The sequence below is a fragment of the Stigmatopora nigra genome, chromosome 16, assembly GCF_051989575.1.
Source record: "Stigmatopora nigra isolate UIUO_SnigA chromosome 16, RoL_Snig_1.1, whole genome shotgun sequence".
NCBI classification, from domain to species: Eukaryota; Metazoa; Chordata; class Actinopteri; order Syngnathiformes; family Syngnathidae; genus Stigmatopora; species Stigmatopora nigra.
This window is the reverse complement of record NC_135523.1, coordinates 9,865,060-9,892,649: the sequence shown is the minus strand read 5'-3', so window position 1 is coordinate 9,892,649 and position 27,590 is coordinate 9,865,060. Positions and strand designations below refer to the sequence as shown.

The 27,590-nt window shown below is 37.4% G+C and overlaps 1 protein-coding gene across 1 annotated transcript in view; it reads right to left on the bottom strand.

The window, feature by feature from the left end:
* The window catches only part of ofcc1 (orofacial cleft 1 candidate 1), a 106,828-nt gene extending 101,940 nt beyond the window's left edge, over nt 1-4,888 (bottom strand). Inside the window, exon 1 of the mRNA XM_077735747.1 lies at nt 4,867-4,888. The gene's annotated coding sequence lies outside the window, so the exon portion shown is untranslated. The remainder of the gene's footprint in view (nt 1-4,866) is intronic.
* Nucleotides 4,889-27,590: the final 22,702 nt, after the last annotated feature.

Sequence of the window (27,590 nt, the reverse complement as noted above, 5' to 3'; positions counted from 1 at the left end):
ATATTTATCACTCTCATGTCTCTGCTATCTGCTTTCATTTTTCATTTTGTAGCATACAAATTGCTTCTTTAACATTCCTTTTACACATGAACTTGTAAGAAAAAGATAATATGTAACTCATGCAATAAACAATATCTCCTCCCCTACCATTACTTTCTTGGTAAATGTGATTGTTGTAAAAGGAATTTAGCACAACAGTGGCTTGTTCACTTCTTTTTGCATTTAAAGGCATAGCTAGAAGGGTTTGGGGAAGACCGCTTGCTGCTGGGGGCTGGTGGGCACAGACCAGCTAGAAAGTGAATTTTGCATACTGTACGGATCATCGCCCAGTTCAGCCCAGTCACATTGAATCTGCTGTCAAGCAACTGTGCTTCATGAAACCGTCAAACCTCATTTATGTCTGCCTGTTTTCTTCCCCACGCAGCTGTAAACAAGGCCTCGGCTTTGAGCTGTCTTGGTCGATTCCAGTGTACTCTCGCGCCAGGAGAGCGTGGACAACAAAAAAATTATCTTCACAGAGCTAAAGCTCCCATTTGCAGAAAGACTCTCCAAGCAATAGGCAAAGGAGTCAAGGACATGGGTGTTTTTTGAAAATGACAAGGCTTACATCTTTTGAGTTCTCCAGTTTTCATAAAGATGCAATATTACAATATTGTCACAGTTGTTTTTGTTGCCATTATTATGCATGATGCAATGTTTTGCTGGAGACATAAATTACTGAATCTTATTTTATGTGAATGCAACAAGACATAAATTGAGGGCACTTTGATTTTAAGGAGATACAAATCTCTTTAATAATAAATAAATGCATCTAATTTAATGCAACTCTCAAAAATATACTATAGGCAATTTTACCCTCCAACTTTGGTCTTTTTGATGCTGTGCACAGTAATTGTTACCCACCCAATAGTTTCTTAATAAAACAACAACAGTGTCAGTTGGTGTAGACAGAAAACATAATTAGTATTCAGCCTTAATTAATCTACGCTGCCCCCCTTAAAGTGGATTGGGCAATTATTTATGCATGTGTGCTCCTCTGATACTAACAGATTATGTATGTTTCTGAAAAAAGAGGAAAAGGACAACCTTGAAAAATGACTTTGAAAACTTTCCACCATAAAAAAATGTCACAAGAGGCCTAATTGTGGGAATGATGATCGATCCCTCTCTCCCTCACTTACCTCTCTTCCTCTCTCCCTCCCTCGTATCCTTTCTCTCTCTCTCACTCTCTCACTTCTCTCTTTTTCTGCCTCTCCCTCTCTCCCTCCCTCTCTTCCTTTCTCTCTCTCTCTCTAACTCTCTCACTTCTCTCTTTTTCTGCCTCTCCCTCTCTCCCTCACTGACCTCTCTTCCTCTCTGCCTCTCCCTCTTTCTGTCTCTCTCTCTCCCTTTATTTCTCTCTCACACTCTAACATTCTCTCTCTCTCTCCCTTTATTTCTCTCTCACACTCTAACATTCTCTCTCTCTCCCTTTATTTCTCTCTCACACTTTAACATTCTCTCTCTCTCCCTTTATTTCTCTCTCACACTCTAACATTCTCTCTCTCTCCCTTTATTTCTCTCTCACACTTTAACATTCTCTCTCTCTCCCTTTATTTCTCTCTCACACTCTAACATTCTCTCTCTCTCTCTCTCTCTCTCTCTCTCTCTCTCTATCTATCTATCTCTCTTTCTCTCTCTCTCCCTTTATTTCTCTCTCACACTAACATTCTCTCTCTCTCTATCTCTCTTTCTCTCTCTCTCCCTCTATTTCTCTCTCACACTCTAATATTCTCTCTCTCTTTCTTTTTCTCTTGCTCTCTCTCTCTCTCTCTCTCTCTCTCTCTTTCTCTCTCTCTTTCTCTTGCTCTCTTTCTTTCTCTCCCTGTCTCTCTCTCCACCTGTCTTTCTCTACTTCTCCCTCTCTCCCAAACCCTCTTCCCCTCTCTCCCTTTCTCTCAATCCCTCTCCCCCTCTCTCTCTCACTCTGTAGCATTCTCTCTCTCTCTTTCTCTCCCTCTCTCTGCCTCTCACTCTTTCTCTCTCCCCCTTTCCCTCTCTCCCTCTCTTTCTCTCTCTCTCACTCTCTCTCTCTCACTCTCCCTCTTTCTTCTTCCCTCTATCCCTCCCTCCTTCCCCCAAAAGATGTCCATCACTGCTTTGAAGTAATTATTACGCAAACCATTGTGACTTCTATGGACAAAAGGACAGAGGAAATTGTTTATTGTTAGAGATCATCTGATCATATCTTTTAGAGGATTGTTTAACTAGCTTATTTATTCAAACTGGCAGGACATCAATTGATATATTTACATATTTACTATGGTAATTCACATAGTTTGCACAAGTTTCTGCTGAAATTGCAAAACAAACCCCAGGCTAAGTGTGAAAGATTATCCCGTACCATGTGAGCTAGTATGAAATGCAGGCCTTTTTTTCACTGAGCACTGTTGCTCCACTGGGGCATGATTGGAAAACATGTAATACTATTGGATCTGTGGTTTGTATTTGTGAGGAAAAATGAGTGTTGTAACAAGTGGGTTAGTGTTTTGGTAATTGTTTCAAATTACACATACTGTAAGAAGTCTATGAAAACAGAGCCAGTGTGCGGTCTACGTTAACGAGGCAAAGACCAGTGGATATCCATGCACATTATCAGGGTCCATTAATAAAATAACATTCAAACATTTTTTCAATAAAACCCCCAAATACTGGTCTATTGAGCATACTATCCACTTAACTTCTAATCATCCACCTTTAAATGAGGGTAGCAGAAAAATCGCGTCATAGAAAATATGAATATTACTACGGTGCACTCAATAATCTTATGGTCAGGCCACATATGGCATTATTATTTTTCTGGCCATGCTACAATATTTCTCACTTATACTCAGGCATAAAATGGGCAAAAATATCATAATATAACATTTCAATGCTTCAAGACTAAAAGTGATTAACATTGTCAATGTATGTAAGGCGGCCCAGTGGCGCATGTGGTTAGTGCGTCGGCCTCATAGCTCTGAGGTCCCGGTCGGTCCACCTGTGTTGAGTTTGCATATTCTCCGGGTATGCCGGTTTCCTCCCACATTCCAAAACCAAGGATGGTAGTCTGATTGGACACTCAAAATGTTATCATCGCGCCGCGTCGTGGTGGCGCGATCGGGAAAGTATTAAGACCCAGTCGCGGGGAAGCGGGATGGGGATGAAGTAATTAGCTTAAAAACAAAATATTTAATAACTTAGAAGGGATTTTACAAAACAACGAGGACTTGTGAAACGGAAAAAAAAAAAAAAACGGAAACAGGAGAACGAGTGGTATTGAGGAGTAAGGTAGCGTGGCTGCATGGCTATGGAATCTACGCAGTGACATCCAGGAATAGGCGGGAATTATAGGACAATCCAACCATGATACTAGACCTCATTGATGTTGGAATACAAACTCAGGAAGTAATCAACAGATTGATTCCAGCTGCTCTGCCTTAACGGCAAGCCAGGTTGGACAAACGGGCCGCTCCTGTGACAAAATTGGACACTAGGTATGGGTGCGAGTGTTAATGTTTGTCCGTCTCATTGTGCCCTGCGATCGGCTGGCCACCGATGCTGGGTGTACCCCGCCTCTGTTCCAGAGACAGCTGGGATTGGCTCCAGCACCCCCACGACCCTAATGATTTTTTTGTCTTTTATTTGTATTGCATCAGCTACATGGTAGATTATTTACTCTCTCTCTCACTTTCTCTCTTTCACTATCTATCCATATATATATATATATATATATATATATATATATATATATATATATATATATATATATATATATATATATATATATATATATATATATATATATATATATATATATATATATATATATATATATATATATATATATATATATATATATATATATATATATATATATATATATATATATATATATATATATATATATATATATATATATATATATATATATATATATATATATATATATATATATATATATATTTATATATATATATATATATATATTTATATATATATATATATAAATATATATATATATATATATATATATAGAGAGAGAGAGAGAGAGAGAGAGAGAGAGAGAGAGAGAGAGAGAGAGAGAGAGAGAGAGAGAGAGAGAGAGAGAGAGAGAGAGAGAGAGAGAGAGAGAGAGAGAGAGAGAGAGAGAGACTTACGTAAATCCATTATGTGGGAGGAAACTAATGTACCTTGAGAAAACCCACAATGCCCGGGAAGAACTTGGAAACTCCACAAAGTGAGGACCAACCTGAGATCAAACCCTCAAACTCCGAATGTGAGGCCAACGCGCTAACCACTCCACCTCCAGGCTACCTCTAACAAAATTTATTCATTCTAAAATTGACCTTCAGCAGTCTTCCTCTGCTTCTCTGAGAGTGACCATGTCCATCATGCAGTCTACTAAACCCAATCAGGCCCTAATCCAGAGTGACACTGGCCTCTGTGTTTCCTAACAAAAGCCACTTCCTCTTTCCATGTGGCAGTGTAACATCAAATCTTTCTTGACATTATTTTTCTTTTTTCATGAAAAATGGATAAGGGCTGTAATTTAATAGTCACCAAGGCACCGGGCACTTTGCACCAAAGAATGTTGCATTTCATCTCATTTTTTAAAAACAGCCATCCTCCCTTATAGGGAAGCATAAAAAGGCACACATTTTCTCTTACCCTGGCTAACAAACATGTTCTGCGCGCCTATTAAGTCACTCTTTAAATTATAAAGTACAAGTAGGGCATTCAGAGCAAAACAATTTACCTGGAAAGCATCAATGGCAAATATAGCTTGGTAATTAAATAAAGCAAACATTTAAGGCATTTTTTAAAAAGAATATAAGGGGACATTACCTTCAGAGACCCAAATTGCTTGTCCTTATAGTCAGTTCCTAAGTAGTTGTCATGGCATTGTGGTCAACAAACACGGGTGTCTCTCATATTACCTTCATGTGTTATCTTTCACGGACTGCAATAAGAATCTCATGTAAAAGCAAGATGCCAGGTATGAATGTTTGCTTTAAAATGTTCTTTCTAGATGTATTTTAACAACAAAAAGTGTTCTCTTTGTCAGGTCCTACGATATATGTGGATCTTTATGAAACTCCACTAGTATAAGGCAACAACGGCCGTTTTTAGTATTTTATTATTAATAAGAATGAAATGTTGCATCACTCAAAAACCAATGTATCCTTATTCTCACACTGCGACAGAAAGTGAAATATTACAGTAAAGTAAGCCATTTTATCACTTTTTAAACATGACAATGAACTCCTCCAAACTGAAGGTACTCACAGTTCTTTGTACACATTTATTATGTGGAATATGACAATGGCATTACAGTAATACCTTTACATACGAGTGCCCCAAAATACGAGGAATTTGAGATACCAGTAAAATTCCGAGCAAATATTTACCATGAGATACAAGACAAATTTTGCGATACGAGCATACAAGACAGAAATGTGGTCGAGACGCAAGAGGCTGCTTATGATTTCAGCACACTGTCTTTCTCACCAAATCTCCCCCGTGCAACGATGTCTACGAGCACTGGGTGGAGTGTTTGTTTTTGTTTTTTTTGCATTTTTTTGCATGGTTTTTTTTGTGTTAGATAATTAAGGGATTAAGATAATTAAGGGAAACACAATGGGTCCAAAGCAAGGCGGTGCATATGGGGGTACTGGAAAGAACTGGTATGATTACAATCGATATTAAGCACAAAATAATCAAAAAACATGAGTAGTGTACATCTGACTGAGCTAGCTAGCCAATACGTATGGAGAAGTAGGAAGTTTGCCATGAAAGCCACATTGGATTACATTAACCCCTTTGTCATGGTTATTACACAAGAAGGTTTAAATTTAGTGTAACCTAAGATTAAAACTTTTTTCCAGTTTGTGGATGTCTAGGAATTTAAGTTCATTTAAATTAAATTTAAAGTTTATGTTACGTTACGAGCGCATCCGTCAAGTTTATGTCTCTCTCTTCCATCCGCGAACTCCGTATTGAATTGAATATTGTCTAATTTTATTATTAAACATCATAATTACTAGTTATTTGTTACACTGTTAGTAGATGGTGAATTAAAACCAATACAAAAAAAAATCCATTATAATATGCAATTTTTTGGTGTTTTTTCAAAGGGTGGGAACGAATTAGTTTGCATTTAGTTCATTTCTATGGGAAACGTAGATTTGAGATACGAGTAAATCGTCATACGAAATCAGTCCCAGAACGCACTAAGCTTGTATCTCAAGGTATGACTGTATACATTATTGAGAATGAGCAACATAAAATACATCTTTTAAGTGGAAGTGGAGATAGATTGGTGTGGGGCTTGTGTGATAATGTGATAGACATTCTATTTTGGAACATTTCTAACCTACAAATTCAGTGCACTCCTATTCAACCGCCCCCATTTGGTTTGTCGTAAATTGCTATCAATCGTAAGGTACCGTGTTATTTGTTTTTTTGGTAATTAATACGTTTTGAATTGTAAAATCATGTGTGTAGTTTCGAACTTAGCAAGTAGAAAATTATTCTCATACATGTACATGTCATGTGTCGTGAGTGTTTCATTTTTAAAACTTTCATCAATTCATTATTTTTCTGAAACGCCGATATTCACAAGGGTGACATGGGGTGCTGTGGCCTATCCCAGCTAACTACGGGCAACAAGCTGGTGACACCTTGAATCGGTGGCGAACCAAATTTAGGGCACAAGGAGACAGACAACCATTCATCCTCTCACGCATACCAAGGGGTAATTTAGTGTTCAGCTAGGCTACCCTGAATGTTTTGTGGTTATGAGAGGAAACCAGAGAGCCGGGAGAAAACCCACGCAAGCCCAGGGATAACATGCAAACTCCACAAAGTGAGGACCGACCTAGGGTCGAACCTTTTACTCTAGAACTGTGAGGTCGACGTGCTAAACACTCGACCAGTCCAGTTAATAATGTTATTGTGTTATATGAATGTCTGTATAGACAAAAAAGGGGTTCAGATGGAGCTTTCTTTGAAATAACTAGTTTTTTATTATTTCATGGTTTTATGCAAACTGGTGTTATCCAATTAGTGTCTAAAATTCATGTTTGAGATCTATTTTGAAGCAAGACTAAGTTGTAGTGTGGATTGTGTTTACATTTGTTAGGTTGTTTTTAAACCATCTTAAGGATCTCCTCAAAATGAAATCATAATATTGAAAATTCCTTCTCTGTTAAGACGCCTGAAAAATATATGCTTTATTTCAGACCACCTAGGTCTTAGTGAAACTGTCATTGATCGTTTATGCAATTAATATGGGCCTGAATTCCCATTTTGTCCAATTTATTCTTAGTGGAGGCATGAGAGTGTCTAATTATGTTATCTTACCTAATTAACCTGTATAAGAATTCTACTGCAGGACAAGACATTGTTCATCCCTCATCCACGTGATCATTATTATCTTCATAATCATTATTATGAAGTGGCCAACTTGATGTTGGCCATTTCACTGCCATTAATCTAGATTGAGTCTTTTCTTCCATTTCCATGGAGGGGAAGGTCCTTTGGGGTCATTTTTAATTATCACTGAAAGGATGGGATTTCTGGCACATTCAAAAAGGATCAGTTGTGGTCACAGTAATCACTGTCATCTCATGAGACCACACTATATGAATGCAGTTTGACTACATTTGTGATTTTGCAATTTAGTCCCTTGCCTCCTACATGCTAGCTTCTTCAGTTTGTGTCAGATTCCCTTCTAATGTCACCAACAACCTATTAGCACAGCCTACAAGGAGCAGATCAATAGTCTTCATTGACCATGTGTCATTAGTTGATCGGCTATTGAAGAAGAATTGACATGTACCTAATTAATCTGGACTAGAATGTTGTCTTGCATATGTTTCTTAATTGTGCTCTTCATCCTAAACTCTACACATCAGCAAATCATAGTTTGTTGCTATGTTATTTGAATCTCGGTTGTTTAATACTTTGATTCAAAGTTTTTTTTCTCTCCTCATTTAACCTCATATTTTTGTTTAATGTTATTTTGTACTAAAATTATTTGTGGTACTCTTTAATTTAAACATTGTTCTTTTACCAGCACTTGCCTCTCTACTTGTCTTGTTTGTTTGCACAACACTATGGCGAGTAACAACAAAAGGTACTGGTACATGGAGTTTTTGTTACAGCATAACAATAAAAGCATAATTGCCCGAGAAAATAATGATTATTTTCCTAATCCAAGTTATATTTATTCTAAGCAATGTTTATTTGCAATGACAGTCATGTTAAATTGGAATTATATTGTTGTCAAGGAAATTCAGGCCTCAAAAATGTTTTTGTTTTCGTTTTTGTTTTATATAAAAATCTTGTAGTATTAATTTCCATGAGTTGCTGAAATTTATCCCTGCAATTGGCTGGCCACTAATTATGGGTGTCACCTTGCCTGGTGCCCATAGTTAAATGGCTTTGGCTGCAGCACCACCCAAGATTTTTCTGAGGATAAGCGGTTCAGAAAATGAATGATTGAATGAATGCTAAAATACAAGGTAGCAGGTATACAATTTGTATAAGATATTTTAAAAGAAAGACTTTGGTTGCTGTTCATCAACTTTAACGTGTTAATTATTTTATTTTTCATTAAAGATGTAGCAAGTGCTATTAGCTCTTAAGAGATAAATCCAATCTTTATGTTTCTACCCATCTCTAATCAATAGTGCTTCGCGATAGCATGCTGGTGTACTATATGCAAGAGAACCTGAAGGTGACCCTGACTGCCGGCATCACCACATGCACATAAGCCTTTTGAACCGGTCTTCTGTTAGAGCAAAGCTCCAACTTTTAGCCTTGCTCTGTTGGTTTGATTATTGTTTATAGATAGAGCCGAGAATTACAGTAAGGCCTGCAGGCGGCATAATTATTTACAGCTGAAAACTCATATCATTACCAGCAGTAGCATTTGGCAGCAGTAATATCAATGTTAGTTGATTAAGTCTTTTCACTCTGGAAAGTGAAGGGGTTGTTTTTACATTTTCCTTAGCTGGATGATACTATACTTGAATTTGGCTGTACCTCTCCTAAATATAAATACTGCGAAAGCCTTGAGGAGTCTAAGACAACACATGGTATTTGCCATTCATTCCTTAATGTTCATATTTACATTTAAAACATATAAATATTTTTGGAATTTCATGTATCTTCAATTCTTCACTATTTCAATTTTAATATATTTAAACCAACAATGAACCATACATGCATACTTGTCAACCTCAGCCAAATGCTATCCTTATAAATGATTGCAATTCCCCTTATTAAGCGACAAAAAAAACATACAAATGCAAGGCGGCACATATTTACTAACATAGGGTACACGTAAAAGTTTAATTTTTTCTCCCAAATCTGCTATCTATGATCGAGATTGTCCAGATTAGAATCAAAATGGGTAAAACAAGATCGGTTTTACAAAAAAAACATACTTTAAAAAAAAAGTTGTTATATGGCATGCACGATTTGAAATGTTCTAAAATCTTATAAAATATGAGAAAATGTATGAGTTGACAGTTATGCACATGCAACCAGATTCTTTACATTTCTGTCCTTATTTTTAGGTAACATGAACCAAAGAGAGGGGCCCAAAGGATGAGTGGTTCAGAGAGAGAGAGAATGATTGAATGAATGAGTGGGTGGGTGAGTGGCTGGGTGAGTGAGTGATTGAGTGAGTTAGCGGGTGGGTGGGTGAGCGGGCGAGGCAGCGAGCCAGCGATCTAGCGTTTGAGCGCGTGCGTTCATGCGTGTGTGTGCGTGATTCAGTGAGTAAATGAATGAATGCATGAATGAGTGAATGAATGAAGGCTATAATTGTTGGGGGTGTGATTTACCCGTTTATTATGTTCACTGAAAATTCCTTTTTGGGGCTGGAATCAAATCATCTTTTAGGCCATAATCTATAAACTGTATGAAGCGAGATTTGTGGGGTGAGTGTGTGTGTGTATGTTAAGATTATCTTGCTACGTTTGTCCAAACCGTGCAATATAGAGTCTTTTTTCTTATTATGGTGGACAGAAATGGCTGTCGGATCCTAATAGACAAGTGTTCCAATTTCTTCACCTGCTCCAAGTGTGTAAACTCATCTTTTATTTGCTAAAGCTGATAGCAAAGTAGCTGTATAAATTATTGTTTTTGCATGTGCCCTAACGCACCGCGTGGCTGAGTGGTCGTAACACTGGACGTCTTTCCACGTAATTTACAAACGCCTTTTTCTGAAGAATTTACGCCAGCTAATTTTCCCGGTGTACCCCAAAACACTTTTCCCCCCTATCGTTATGGAAAGACTCGTCGAGACACAATGCTGCTGGCTGCAATGTAGTTTTAAGGTAGGACATATTTCCACGTAATTTACAAATGTAATTTCCACCAGCGAGTTTCTAGGTTCTCACCGGAAGACTTTTTTTTCCTACTGTGACGGGAGTCATAAAACATCCAACCATCCATTAATCATGCTTTATCTATTCTATAATCCTTATAAACCGTGATATATGGATGGATGTTTGTGTGTGCACTTGGAAACCACACTGGAGTGCTTAGTCATTTCTGCTTGAAGTTAGCTGCATGAACTATGCGACAGCACCGCTATTTTTATTTTCATTTTGTGATGTTTTCACTTCACTTTACAATGTTTTACCAAAAATAACACCCAAACATTGCTTAAAAGGGTAAAATTCTTTTGAAATTGACCTTCAGTTTTCTCTTACTTTTTCCTAAAAGGGCTACTCCTACTTCTGTATATATTATACATTGCTTTTTTGCATACTTTTGCACCATCATTTTCACCAATTATGCCAAAAAAGAGTTCTCATTTCGTATCAAGTTGGAAAAGGCGTAAACAATTGAAGAGCACCAAGATGGCAGCAGAATCTTCTGCATTCCAAAGTGGTGGCGAGGCTTCCACCTCGGCGGGAGCTCATGATTCTGCATCTATATCATGGTTACATAGCCCCGACCATGCTCAGATGCCTTTCACTGATAGTGTGGACTTAGCAGGGGCAACATCAGCTGTGGGGCCCTCATGCGTGTAACTGAAATGTTCCTTTCTCAACTAACCCATTTTTCAAAAGATATTTTTTTTAATAGCCCAACAATTGTCTTTTGGTTCTAAACAAGCAGGTGGGAACGGTGAAGCCGGGCCCCCTGCTAGTATTCATAAAAGGAAGGTGGAAAATGCAAAGATACTACCGGTGCATGAACACAGACAAACATTATTTAATATCTAAGCAAAAACTTTGGTACGTATGATACGAGGCACGGACGCCATGTAGTCATAACCAGAGGATTTTTTTTATTATTATTACTCATTCCTTTCCTAGCATCCATCCATTTTATGCTTATGCTTATGAGGGTCGATGGGTGCTGGAGACCTCAGGCATAAGGTGGAATACACCCTAAACTGAGCTGTAGGAGTTTCAAAGAGTGTAAGAGTGGGAATTGATCCCAAGCCATCTGTGCTGGAGTCATGTGAATATACCAATACACCACCAGTGCATATCCTGGTTGATTTGTTCTTCATAGTTAAAAGCAAGTATTTCAGTGATGCATGAGAAAGCGTGGGTGAATTATTGCAAGGCGTGGCCATTAAAGTAAATATAAATGAGAATAGAAAAATGTATTTAGGGAAAAATTATGCAGCTCTAAAAGATTTGTTCGAAAGAGTATTTAGAAGTCATGAATCTATCTCTTCTGGAATTAACCTGTGCAGGGGACTGGAATGATATGTTGAAGGGACAATGCGTATGGTGATTAAAAGTGGGCCTGAGGTCCTCATTATGTGATGGTCTTAGAGAAATTTAAAGTGGGGGGAATTCAGCGAGGTTTTCGAAAATCCTTGTGACCGTCAAGGGGCCTTCTCATTCAAATTGTATTGAATTGAATTGAATGTGTTTATTGTCATTATACAAGTATAATGAGATTTAAAGCCTCACCACAAAGTGTAGAATAACAACAACAAACAGACAAATAAACAAACAATCAATGAGTAATAAAGAATAAAATAGTCAACATAATAAGTAGTCAATAACAGAAATAAGTAGGGGAGCACAAATAACAGCCCCAATCAAAATATAATAAATAAGTAACAGTCAACATACTAAATAAGTAGTAGTTGACATAGATAAGAACTAAGTAGAAAGTGAGTAATGTGGTTAGCCTTAAGTCTTAATTAGCTCCTCCTAGGTGCAGAACTCGAGTTGAATATAGTGACGGCACTGAAAAAAACTGTCCTTGAGTCTGTTTGTCTTGGCTGTTACGGTCCAGGCAGCAGGTTGGAGAGGTGCAAGCCGGGGTGTTTTTTATCTTTTATGATGCCCTTTGCCCTTCCTAGACACCAGTATTCGTAGATTCGTAAAAATTATAGTCACACTGCAAATGTGAGAAATTCAGTGGTACTTCTTATGAGTTCTTCCAAATGCGAAATATTCAGGTCATACAAAGTTTCGATGGGAAACCTTTTTTTTAATTATACTAAAACAAGCCAGATTATGAAACCCCAAACAAAATTAAACATCCACTGAAACCAAAATACACTTTTTGTGTCCGATATTTGTTTTAAAATTTTCATGGTAGAGTTGCTTTACCATTGACTCCCAACACTCTGCCGGCCTCCCATTAGCTATATATGTATATGTATATATATATATATATATATATATATATATATATATATATATATATATATATATATATATATATATATATATATATATATATATATATATATATATATATATATATATATATATATATATATATATATATATATATATATATATATATATATATATATATATATATATATATATATATATATATATATATATATATATATATATATATATATATATATATATATATATATATATATATATATATATATATATATATATATATATATATATATATATATATATATATATATATATATATATATATATATATATATATATATATGTACTGTATTCTGTGACAGTGAAATTTCTTGAATATGGGATGAATAAAGTTATCTAATCTAATCTAATTTTCTTCTAGATACACTCTGGGGGTTAGTACCTACAAAAACAATAGTTGACAAAAAAGTCGACCTCCGGAATGTTTTCTCTGATATGATTGAATGACAAGCGGTTGCCAGAGACAAACAAAGAAAAAATAAACACAATAAGAGACCCTGTTTTACCAAGGCTATCATATGCAGTGCCTTCATCATGATGTTCATTTTCAAACACTATGAGGTCATATATTGTATGTGTGTCCGTCTCAAATATGTGTCGGCTTGGCTTGCAGCATTGAGAATCATGAATGCTGCATGAGTGCTATTGTGGATACGTATGTAAGATGGAAAACATCCTGTTAACCTTTATCAATAAACTTAGATGCTGTAATTGTGTTTGAAATGCAAATGTGCTAAATAACAAACTCTTCTCTAGTTGTCTGTGGATGACATGCAACACTGACCTGTAGGGTACTCGTGAGTTCTTTGTACTAATCATAGCCTGCTCTCTGTGGCCTTTTTTGGCTTTTAAGTTTTTTTAAAGGGTATAGTGTTCACTCTGTGAGTTTAACCTAAATCTCTTTTGAACTTTTAATGATCTATTTCTTACAGTTAATGATTCAACACAGAGTTTACTACTGTGTGTGCACTGACATATTAAAGCATGAGCAATGATGTGAAAGGTAACCAAGTCTTCCCTTTCTGACTCATTCTTGAACTGAGGTTTACAAATATTTTCTTCATATTTTATTCTCGTTTTATTTAATTCAGTTTTCAAAATGATTTCAACAATAATTATTGATATTATAAAAAACTCTTTTAAAAAAATCTTTAAAAACATGATGTTTGTCATTTGTATTGTGGCTCACCTATTTCACTTAACACATTATTTATAGCATTAATATTGTCATTAGAGCCAGAGTACCCTTCAGGGAAAAAGAGTTCGATTGTTCCTTTCAAAATAAAATTATAAATCACAGCAAACTAAATCACATTTTGGGAACACTTAACATAGTTAAATGTTGGCCAAATTTGGCATATCAATAGCTCTCTTGAAAATTTGGAAATGCTGGTGGTTTTGTGAAAATCATACAAAAATTGCCAAAACCAGACAGGTCAACTAGTGGCAACAAAAATGATTTCTCTTTATTTAACTTTACTTCTCTTTTATTAATTTATCTCAAAGGTGCTGTCCACATATGGATTGAATCAGAAATTAGCCTGATTTACAAGTGAAGATGAAACACAATCTTAAGTATGCTGAAGTGATGAAAAAGTCATACCTGTCAACTGGTACGTTCTCGCCGTAATTGGTACAACTGAAAGCCCATTTTTATATTGGTACGCTGTACACATGAAAATGGTACGCTAAACGGTGATTTTGAGAAAAAAAAATAAATTAAGGCACTTTCTAGCCATTTTTCACCATCCGCCATTGTTTCTTCCCGGAAACGCATGTCTGCCAAGTGATATATGTACCGGCGCCTCTGATTGGCTAAAAAAAAAAGATCATGATAAACATTTCGTTTTGTAACACTTTCACCATGTGATTTCCGTTTCCTGGAACTTTGAAAGCAATAAACACATAAACATACATTTTCTACTTGTTGTTCGTGATTTTTTACAAAAAAGTAAAGTGGTAAGATTTTCCATGTATTTATACATATATGTAAGGGCGAAAACAAAATTTGGTAAGATCACAAATGGTTCGAGGTTGACAGGTATGAAAAGTAAATCTACAGGAAATTTCTCAAGCAGTTAACCATAAGTGGAACAATTCAGATATTTTCCCTTACAGGTGGCACAATTAACATGTGGAGTGTGTATCCATCCATTCATTTTCTTCTGCTTATCACCGGGCAAGTCATGGGAGCAACACTTTCAGCATCATTGCCGGATTACGACATCAAGTACACTTTCTTACAGAGCTGACTATGGGAGAGTTTTAAGCAGAAAAGGTAAAAATATTAGAAAGCTTTTCACATTGGCAGCCCGGTGGAGCGAGTGGTTAGCACGTCGGCCTCACAGCTCTGGGCTCCTGCGTTCTCATTCAGGTCATGTCATCTGTGTGGAGTTTGGATGTTCTCCCCGGGCCTGCGTCGTTTTACTCCGACTACAATCAACTTCAGGGGGGTGACACCCTAAATTGGTGGGTAGCATATCGCAGGGACGAGGAGACAGAAAACCCCTTCACCCTGACTCTCATACCTAAGGGCAATTTAGAGTGTTCACCCAGCCTACCATGCATGTTTTGAACATGCAAACTCCACACAGGAGGACCGACCAGGGATCGAACCCTGTACCCCAGAACTGTGGGGCCGACCCACTAACCACACAGCTCTCACATGGCCCTGAAATGTATATAATTCATGTAATTTAATCACAATGTTATCAAATCAGAAATGTACCCCATTAAATATGATATATAGCAGAAATGACTGAGGGGCAATCAAGTCTACACATTTCAGCCTGACACAATATGTTGGTCTGGTATCGTTTGTCACATATCATGTTCTCTCTCTCCCCCCAGCTTTAATGGAAATGAGTGCAATTCTGTCTCTTTTTTATGGAATTACTTCTCTGCTTCCATTAAGCCCTCTGGTTGTCTTTAGAGAACAAGAGGTCCCCATTATTGAACTAATGAAAAGCAACTAAGACACAAAGTTCCAAATTAATTTACATTACAACACACCTTACAGTTAAGTGACTGGACAATCCTGAAATGGTAGAAATAGAGAAAATGCTTACAGTATACAAGTGTAAGAAATAGTCCAATCATGGGACTAGGGTGGCGAAAAGAAGAAACTATTCACGCAGATTGGAGTGGGAAGGTTTCTTTGCGACAGGCCAGTCTTGCTATTCCACCCCACCTAGACAGGCTGCCCTGTGTTTGCCCTCTCTTGAGCATAGAACACTCATTCAAACGAGCCAGCCATTAGCTGTAAGTGCTCTTTACCACCCCGAAATACAGCTATATTCGCAAATTAGCCAATTTTCGACACAATATGTTAGCCAGTGGCGGGGGTCAAAACGTAATACGGCAGTAAATATAAGAAGCACATTAAGTGTTAATAGAATTAATGAGAGGTCATTTCAAAGTACTTGAATGGAGATGTCAAGAACGTTTTTTTTCTGCAACGGGGTGTTCAATTACTACCATAAATTTTTCAATGCAGCCCAGAGTGCTGGGTGAAATTTTCCCAAAAGCCAAGGCATGATGATGTTCGTTTCAAGCTCAATGAGGTTAATGGACACCCAACAAGGAAAGTGCAGATTTAAAAATGTTCTGATGACATTTTTTTTTGCATCCGAGCCCCCTAATTATGAGGACCTGGAGAAACTCTGCGGCGTCTGCAATAAGTCATACTCTAAATCGTTCCATCGTATTGAAGAGGTTTCTGAGCTGAAAGATAGGGCTCTCTGTTTAGCGGTCGATCTACACTCCAATGGTCATGTGCTGTGTGTCGGATCGGAAAGAACCAGATCCTGGATGCAAATGGATGAAATCTGATTAGGATACCACCTGTATGGTTCCCTGGTGGAGTGTTCTGGGTACATACTATAGGGAAGACTATATCTCCTGGCTGGCCTGGAAACACCTTGGGAGCTTCCCTGAAAAGTTGGATGAATTGGCTGGGGAGAAGAAAGTCTGGGCTTCCCTGTGGAAGGATTTGCCCGTGACCAGACCTCGAATAGGTGGGGGAAAATGATTGAATGGTGCAGCAGTCATTTAAACCAAGTAAAAGATAAATAATAATAATAATTATAATAAAAATGGTGTTGATGATGGTGATTATAATAATAATTATAATAATGAAAATGGTGTTGATGAGGATGATTATAACAATAAACATAATAATATTAATATTAATAATAACAATATTAATAATAGTGATAGTGAGTGGCAGTGATTCATTCATTCAATCATTTTCTGAACCACTTTATCCTCACTAGTGTCACGGGGGCTCTGCAACCTATTCCAGATGACTTTGGGCCAGAGGCAGGGGACACCCTGAGTTTGTGGCCAGCCAATCACAGGGCACTCATACCTAGGGGCAATTTAGTGTCCAATCAGCCTACCATATGTGTCTTTGGAATGTGATAGGAACCGGAGTGCCCAGGGAAAACTCACACAGGTCCGAGTAGAACATGCAAACTTCAAACAGGTGGACATAACTAGATTTGAACCCAGGTCCTCCACAGTGAGGTCGACGTGCTAACCCCTCATCCGCCGGGCCGCCTGTCATATGAAATAATATTTTGTTGTTTTATAGCCCGTGAAAGACTCTCAACATGAAAAATACTAACTCACACAGATTGAAAAGTTCCAGGTATAGCTTTGCATTTTTGTAGACCACTTATAGTACTGCCTTGACACACGAGAGTCCCAATATACGAGAAATTTGAGATACAAGGACAATTCCGAAAAATGATTGCCTTGAGATACAAGAAAAATTTGAGATACGAACATACGGGATGTATCCTGATGTGGCCGTCTGGGTGGCCGAGTATGCAAGAACTGATCCCATTCCGAGCTAACAATCCAATCTGGTAGCAAGAACCTCCATCGGCCACGATGACTGACGTCGGGGACCCCAGTCTGGTGCCCATTTTCTTGTGCAATGGCCACCCTTTCTATTTATGTTCAAGTGAGTACTTTGAAAGTGACTTTTTTTTTTATAATACTTTTTCATAATACTGCATGCTTATGAGAACAGCATTGCTCTGTTATTCTCGGGCCGTAGTGCTAGCATTTTTTACTGGAAATACCGTGACTGAGTGGATAATTTGCGAAAAACAGGAACACTCAGTTGTAAGGTATGGAGAAGTCAGGAAGTTCCGTCTCTTAATCTGCAATGTAATGAAAAAACCTCTTTGCCTCGGTTATCACACAAGAAGGTTTACATTAAACGAAACATAAGATAAAAACTTAGGTTTAAGTGTCTGTGTAGAGTAAGTTAATTTAAGTCAAAATTAAATCTGTCACGAGCGCGTTGCCGTCAAATCTCTCCAGTGCTTTCTCTCTTTCTCTCTCCCTTTCTCCTCCCACTCCTTCACTCCCTATTGCCCTCTCTCCCTCTACCATTCCTTCTCCCCCCTGCTCTCTCTCCCTCTCTCACTCTCTCCCTCTCTCCCTTTCTCCCTTTCTCCCCCTCTCCTTCACTCCCTATTGCCCTCTCTACCTCTACCGTTCTTTCTCCCTCTCTCTTTCTCTCGCTCTCTCTCGCTCGTCTGTACTGAATAATGTCACATTTTAAAATTGAAGATCATAATGTCTACATACTTATTGGTTACTTTGTGAGTAGGTCGTGAATTAGAACATTTTTTTCAATTGTAATATCCTGTTTTTGGTGAATTTTCAGAGCCTGGGAATGGATAAATTGGTATTTTGTTCAATTCTAAGGGAACATTTTGAAATACGAGTAATTTGACAAACGGAAGCGATCCAAGCTCGTAGCTCAAAAGATTTTTTTATCATTTATTATTTTATTTGTTATTACTGTAAAGGTGATCTTGGTACTGGGTGACCCACCCAAAAAAGGACCACACATTTTTAAAGGTGTCATATCTTGATTTATTTTCAGAATAAAAAGAGAATGTAGCAATAACCATGGTATTTATTTTTCCATAAAATAACATTAATAAAAAAAAACAGTTTTTGGTGGCTGCTTGGTGGTTTAGAGGTTCATTCACTTGATTTCGAGGCGGGTAGGCGTCGGGTAGATTCCCGCTGGTGGTGGTATGATTGTGAGTGTGATGGTCGTTTGTCTCTCTGTGTGCCCTACGGCTAATAGCCGACCAGGATGTAATCTGCCTTTCCCCCTACGTCAACTGGGTTGGGCACCACCAACACACACAACCTTTCAGAGATGTGCTTTACGAAAGATGAATAAATGAATGAATGAACGAATTGAACAAAGAATAAATAGTTTTAGGTGTAGTCTCTTCTTTGAAAAAAAATGTCAAGAAATTACACGAATCCAGATTAAGGGTTCTGATTTTGAGGTGATATATGTCGTAAATTTGTGGCCTTAGTTCGATGGTAGTATACATTTGACTGCATGTCCCATAAAACTGAAAGTTAATCATTGAGATTGGAATGCCTTTTTAATTTTAATCCAGCATAAACATCTCCATCTTGCTCATAGGTCTAAATTTGAGTTGAAATGGAAAATTTTGCCTTTGACAGTCAGTGTTGACTTCCTTTACAAGCAACATTTTGTTTGAAAACTATATCTCTGCTTGTCTTAAATGTACATTGCAATAAGCAAAAGACTAACATGAATTTGCTGTGCACCAAAGATTCAGAGTGTGCCCTACAAACTAGACTAGATATAGAGAATAGCGAGAGTGATGAAGAAGAGAGCACTCTCGCATCCCCATCCTTCCCCTCCATTGAGCATGCACCAGGGCAGACGGACATATGGGTGACGCATCATTCTTTAAAGAGCCAAATTCCTGACCTCAGTTGCCACAGCCTCCCCCTTCTCTTCATCCTTTTCTCTTGGCCTGTCACTCACAAATTGCCTGTTCGAATGTCAGTCCTCCTCTTTTTCAAACAAGTCCATTGTCTGACAATTGGTGGGGCGCTGACAAGGAGAGGCGAGCGAACCGTGGAACCTCTCATCTGCGAATGACCTTGTGTTAAATATTGCTGCTCGCTGCCATGTTTGCTGCTGTCAAACTTTTTCAGTGCGTTGCACGCGGTCAGACATGAAGCCAAATAAATCAATACAGCTTTGCATGGGCCTGACCCACATACAAGAAGGCCAGTGGCTCTCCAGTATCATTATTTAGTTTGTGTTAATAATTGAGTCCACGTGCTTATTGTCATTTCCATATGTGGATTTGAAAATGCAACATACTATACATTTGTGTGCAACACAAGAGAAATTTTGTAGTCGCTCATGGGTGTGACTTTTAGTGCATGCATACTTATGTTTTTTGTGTGGGTGTGTGTGTATTTACGTGCTTGTGTGTAAGTGTGTGTGTGAATGTGCGTGTGTGTGTGTTGGGCCTGAGTGGGTGTTGACTTCACACAAGTCCTTCCTGTTCCCTGACTTCACTGTCACTGATTGCAAGCGACGCAGCGCTAAGAAAAGAGCAAAGCTGACTGTCACCAGCGATTAGGTCGACTCTGCAGAAAAGACAAAGAGAGAGGAGAGCACATGAACATTAGCAATGGCCGTTAAGCAACTTGAGTCCATTATATTTGCCAACCAACCTAGTTTATGAAAAAATAATATAAGCATACAGATGCAGACATATTACCAGTTATTACTAATTGAGTCATGTATTCCGCTTCCTTTCAGTATTTTCAATTGCTTCACATTATCATGATCAGCGGGGTTCTTAATTGTCACACATTGGGCGTTTGTCTCACATATTTCAGGCCATTCTCATGCCTTCCCCATACCGTACATTTCTGCCGTCTAAAAACGTAACTTAACCATTGTCATATTTTTTTTAAGTGGTTTATTCTAAATTACTTTCAAATCATGATGCACATATACATGTTTCCCTGCAACCATGATCTGTCATCTTCAATGTACCTTACCAAAACATGCAAATTGAAAGGGAAAAAATATTTAATTAAATTGCATTTTTGGGGAAAGTTTTTCTTTAAAAAATTCAAAACAAAGATCAGAAATGTCATAAAATTTTCATATTGTGGGAGCAATAATAAAACAAATCAACCTTACGTTGTCATTCGCTAGCTCACGGGGCATTTTTAATGATAGAGTCATAGAACTACTTACGAATGCCTCTATGTATAAAATGTTCAGGTTCCGAAACCTTTTGAGATTCAAATGAGCCCCTCAAAATACGAAAACTAGATCCAAGTGACCAAAACCTCAGTACATTTCCCGTATCTGTTATTCTACTTTTAAATTGTCGCGGATGCATTGCTTCTTGTGTGACAATATTATTACATTCGACTGGGCTCTCATTGGCTGTCTCACAAGAACAACTCTCCATATTTCAAAATTTGTTTATGTTCGTTTGACCGTTGTTCGTTGTTGTGTGCTTGAACTTATGCTTGGATGAAACTGTGGCCGAGTGCCTTCGATGGACGTGCAGTCGAGCCTCCACCTAACCCACAGCCTGCTGTGCAGCAAAACGAACTCTCAACGACGGTGCTGAAAGAGCAGGAGTTAACGTAGCATTTGGCAATACATGAGGAATTGAACGAGAAGGTGGCCGAGGAGGTATTAGACACGATTTCAACAGCACAAATCAGAAAAAAATGGGGTAGAAATTTTACAAAGTTTCCGACACCATGGGAAAAAGCCTTTATTTTGAAATTTTAAAAAAATTCCACCTTGATTTTTTGTTTTGTTTTATTTTTTGGTCGAAAGTGACAACTATTAGAGTTATACGAACCATCACAATAATTGAGATGTTCTTAAACTGGTAAGAAAATTCCAATTTCTATATTAGAAAGCATCAGGTTCTCGTCAGGATAGACTTATTTATTTTATCAAATTGACTAATTTGATATTTTGCATTTACAAAAACAGGCATATTAACTTTCTTATGATATTGACCCTAAAATGTGCTTTTGATTCATACAGTATGTCAGAAATAATACTTGTGGTGATTTTTCTTAATATTTTCCCTTCAAAGTAACACATTTGTACTCCCTATTAAAACCATGAACATGGAGGTGGAAATTGGGAATCAGGGGGGTGGCTTATAAGCGAGAAATTGTAGAAATAAAAAATAAAATAAACAGGACACAGTTTAATCAAAATATTAAACTTTATTCATCCCGTACACGGGAAACTCACTTTGTTGCAATCGCTAGAAGACATTGTAGTCTTAAATAAAATATATAAGAAATAAATAAATAAGCATGTTACAGCAAATACATATAATCTAATCTAATCTAAATAATAACATCATAAAGAACTGAATAGAGCATACAACTGGAATTGAATAGGACTGAAACAACAATCAAAGACAGGGGTGAGTTAGCTATTCCACATAGGGCCGCAGTGGGTGCAGGTTTTCATTCCAACCCATAAAGAGGACTTCTTTTCACCAATCTGGTGTCCTACAAGTGCAATCAGTGGATTGCAGCCAAGTACTTCTTTTTTTCTGCAGAAATCTCATTGGTTAAATTCTCTGTGCTGGATCGGTTGGAACAAAAACCTGCACCCTCGGTGGCCCTCGAGGACTGGATGCCCATCCCTGATCTAAGACAAAATAATGTCAGCAAAATATATTACTTTGATCCTTCATCCCTTTGTGGCTTCAACATCCACGGCTTCAGTACATTGCATTCGATTATTAACTGTAAAAAAAGTTCTTAAAAATTTCGATATTCCCACTGAAATGATATAAGAAGAATGATATAAAAAGGCCGAGAATGGTGACATCTTTCCACCTATTATGCAAGAAACTCATTTTCTTTCTTGAATTTCATTCATAGATGTCAAAATAAATGTTGTTTAGCATGTTATTTGTTTATATTTTCTCTATTTTGAAATAAATGACCGTGTCAGATGCATTGTCTTGCTCTATGGCATTTCGCCTTTGTCACCTTGAGGTGATTCAGTCATCATTTATTTTAATTACAAATACGGCATATATGCAAAAAAATATGGGTTAGGGGTATGTATGTATATATTCATTCATTCATTCGTTTTCCGAACCGCTTATCCCCACAAGAGTCATGGGGGGTGATGTAGCCTATCCAGGCTGACTTCGGACACCCAGTGAATTTGAAGCCAAACAGATATTTACTTGGGTTTTTTCTCATGCAAATTTAAAACCGACTGTGCAACTTTTTCTCAAGGACGAGACCATTTATCTTTTTTTTTGTTGTTGTCCGTCTCCTTGTCCCCTATTATCGGTTGGCCACCGATACATGATGTCCCCTGCCTCTGGCCCGGAGTCAGCTGGGATAAGCTACAACACCCCATGCGACCCTAATGAGGATAAAGCTGTTCAAAAAATGAAATTATATCATTATAATGTGCTGTAAGAGGGAGAGAACAAACACCAAACTACTAATTTGAAAAGTATGTGATAATAATGAATGCAAAAGTGTTACCTTAAAAAGTATCAATGAAAATACCACAGCACTTTGTAGTCATACTTTAGAAAAAAAGTGGAAGAGTACTGATTACTGATATTCCAATTGTACTATCGGATCCTAGTGGGGATTTTCTATTTTTAGATTTAAAGTACTACTTTTCTTGCATACCTAAAAGCAACCAATATTTTAAAAGAAGAAAGAGGAAGAAAAGAATTGGAATAATTTATATATGAAATGTCTCAGTGCAATCTGAGGAGAGTGTTAGTGTGACATGTTATGAAATGTTAAAGCTTTCTCTTACCCGCTTTAGGCAGTTTAGCCCAAATTATAATGGAAGGAACCTTTTATTATTATTATTCTGCCATTCTGTCAATTATACATTTATATACATTTTTTAACTTTGATTAAAAATGGAATAGCAGAATGAGAAACTCCTGCATAAATCCTTTTGTTACACAAAAAGTGAAAAGATAAATTCAATCTCAAATTCAAACTAATGGGACACAAACTTTTCTTTTTTTTATTTTTATCTGACTTTCCCAAGATGTGTGCCAAGGCTCCCACTTAATTATTATTATTTTTCGCTGCTTACACAAGTCATAAAACCAAATATGCATTCAGGCATAGGCATGCACAAGCACACTATATGCCAAACAGAAGACCACATAAAAAGTGAAAATGCACATGCAATGTAAGTTTGGAAATCCTCCTACCAAACCAATACACTCACAAGCAGAATGAGTCAGAACCCTAGACATTTACACTCACACACACAATCACACACACACACACACACACACAAACACACCGACATACACACACAAAAACCCACACACACACACTCACGCACACACACAAATATTGTTTTTCCTGGTAAAATTTAAAAAAAAAACTGCCAAGTTGCCGGGGTACCCCACTAGCCTTGTAGCCAAGAGACCAAGGCTGATTACTGGATTGAAACTTTCACTCAATGGGTGAAAGAAGAAAAATAAGTTTTTTCAATGCTGTCTTTAGAGTGTGGATCTATGAAGGATTGCACATGTGGGCGTGCATGTACGGTTGATCATCAGAACTTTACCATTATTGTAGGCACTGCTTCTATTTTTTCATGTTGTGTATGACCCCTCCAATAAAAAGACCCAACACAGCAATTTTACTTTGAAGTTTTTTCTGTGTGGCAGCATCTCCCAAAAATATCTGTTGGGTATTTTTGGAGTCTTTTTTCATTCATTCCTTTTCTAAACCGCTTTATCCTCACTAGGGTAGCGGGGGTGCTGGAGCCTATCTCAACTGAGTTCGGGCCAGAGGCGCAGGGCACAAGCAGATGGAAAATCATTCACACTCACACTCATACCTAGTAGGGAAATTTAGACTGTCCAATCCAGGGTTAACATGCAAACTCCACACAGGTAAACAGACCTGGATTTGAGTAACAGTGTCATTATTTCATAGAAATATTGCGTCATGCTTCATTTGCAATGTTGTTCCAATTACAATTGAAAAGTCAAGAGTTATAGTAGTGTTATTTCTCTGAAAAAAATGTAGTTAAATTGCATTGCTAGCTACTAAATTATGAAAGCAACTACGCTAAATTACTTTCATAAGAGGAAAAAAAGAGGATAAAATATTATTTGGCTGGTGACCAATTCAGTGTGTCCCCTGCCTGTTACTAGCGTTTGGCTGGGGTAGGCTCCAGCATCCCCCAAAACCCTGAGAATCAGTGGTATGGAAGATGAATGAATGGTAATTTACAACAGTAAGAATACCTCACTGGTTAGCTGTCATAACATTTAATGACAATTGCAAACTTGAAGAGTTTTAGTATCATATATTATTTACAGCAAACTTGATCAACAATTCCTTACACCACATTTCTATGTATTTGTTTCAATGACTGGTTGCAATACATTGTTTTAGTTTAGCACCTTCATTTATCGAATTAAGCATATTTCGGATTCAACATAGCTTGAAACCACAGAGAGAATAAGAATAAATGTACACTGTAGTTGGACTATTAATTAATAAATATAGCCATTATCTATAACTGATCCCCTCGTGACTAATAAACATTTTTTATCCAGTTTAGGTTGTAGTAAAAATTGCAAATTTGAAAAACAAAAACATATTTGTGTTTTTCTTTCATTCATTCATTCATTTTCCGAACTGCTTATCTCCATAAGGGTTACACAAAGATGCTTCCAGCCAACCATGGGCACGAGGCAGAGGACACCCTGAATCGATGACCAGCCAATCTCAGGGCACAAGGATGCGGACAACAATACACCGTCTCACTCATACCTTCGGGCAATTTAGACTGTTCAACGTTCCCAGGATGCATGTTTTTAGAATGTGGGAGGAAACTAGAGTACGCAGAGAAAACCCACACAATCCCAGGAAAAACAGGCAAACTCCAATCAGTAAGGACTGACCTGGTGTTGAACCTTCGACCACAAAACTGTGAAGCCGATTGGTTTACCACTCTTCACTGGCCGCTTTGTGGCTTTCTCTTTTTAATTTATTCCTTGAATTACTACAATAAAAAAGGAAGGTGCGCTTCTGCAGATCCTATCCTCTTAAAATTATCACTGTCAATCATTGCAGCTCAAAGTTATTTAGCAAAAATTGCTGTCTAAAGAAATCAATAAGTTCAAATGAGTATGCAACTAATTTAAATAAACAGAAATGAACAGTCCATCAAAACACACTTTGAAACATGTATGCATCATCCTAGTTCAAAACATTTTATAATTTGCTCAACAAATCAATAAAATTATCCATTGTTCATGGTTTCTATTTTTTGTATGCTGTGCACGTGACAGTAAAATGTTCAATGACAATGCCGTGTCAGGGGAACACTGTTTGTCTTCAACCCACCAAACACATGAATGCTTGCTATTTCCTGCAACTCCTAGATCAGATATTTGGGGCAAGGTATTTGTAGTTGTTTCCTCCTGGGCCTCTCGGGGGATCCATGTATGTGCTTCGTTTTCAGTCGGGGATAAATGAAAAACCTTTTGACTTCCCCCTCCAAAGAGAAATGTGTAATGTAGGCGAGAAAAAAAGGTAGATATTTAGGGATGCTTCAACTGTAAGAATATAAGAGGTGCAGAGAGCGATGCAAAGTACGAATAACGTTTCAATTTGGGTGTTTTTAGGTCATGTATTTTGAGTTTAAGAAAAAAGTAATTCATGTAAAAATTCTCATCTCATCTCATTTTCTGAACCAAGTTATCCTCATTAGAGTCGCGGGGGGTGCTGGAGACAATACCAGCTGTCTCCAGGCCAGAGATCACCCTGAATCGGTGGCCAGCCGATTGTGATCCAAATAATTTAAGACTAGTGTGACAGTGTAGAAAAATCCTTATGAAGAGTCTGACTCAGTAAGTAAGAGACTGTTGCGGGAAAGAAAAAGTATAATTACTGTTATTAAGCTAATTAGCTGTGCGAGTTAATCTGGTTGAGGCATTATTAAAGGGAAGAACTGTATGGATTATAAATTATCATGTTCATATATCCATACCAACAGCACATTTTGCTGATACTGGTCAAATGCCATACTGAACATTATCTCTGCATGTTAGCATTTAAGCAGTATAGTTTATGTATTATTTTGATGTTATGTCAACCTGGATTAAATAAATATTTAAATTTAAAACAATGTTGTTTCTATATTTAATGACAGAGCATTTTTAGGTGCTCTGTCTGTGCCATGTGTTAATGTTTTATTTTTTTTATTTGTTTAATGTAATGACAAAAACAATCTAACGACATCCATTAAAAAGGAAACTTCCTACAGTATTTGTATCATCCAAATTTACGTTTAGCCTTCATCGAAACTACACTAATGGGGCACACCATTAGATGTGTCTGCACAATCTTTTTGGGACTAAATCCACGATTACATACATAGTCACTCGCACACACCAGACGCTGGGAGGAATTAGTTAATTGGTTGAATAATCTATTTCTAGCCATCTAGTTCACTCGCCTGACTTCGGTGCAGGCAGTATGATTGTGAGTGCAAATGGTTTTCTGTCTCTCTGTAAGCCCTATGGAAGACTGGCAAATAGTCAAGGGTGTAGTCAGCCTTTAGCCCATAGTCAGCTGGGGTAGGCTCCAGCAACCCGGGGAACCCTTGTGAGGATGCGCAGTACAGATGATGAATATAATTTTTTGGCACAGACTGTTTCCAAAAAAAATTAATTAAAAAAAATATAGGAACGAAAAACATCACTATGACAATCATAATAATACATTAACTCATTGAGGATATCTATTTTTTGAAACCAAATTTACTACTTATTTTACATTGTCTGTAGATAAAATAAACTGAACATCTCAGTCCTTCAACATATCGGAAATTCATCGGCATTCTTTTAGGTGTAAAATGTTTTATGCTAACCACCCTTTTCATGATTTTCTATTAAATGAATAACACTTATTTCTTCCTTGTTTTGTTTATTACGCCCTTGGTTACACTTTTTCTTCATTAATCTACAATGATGAATATAT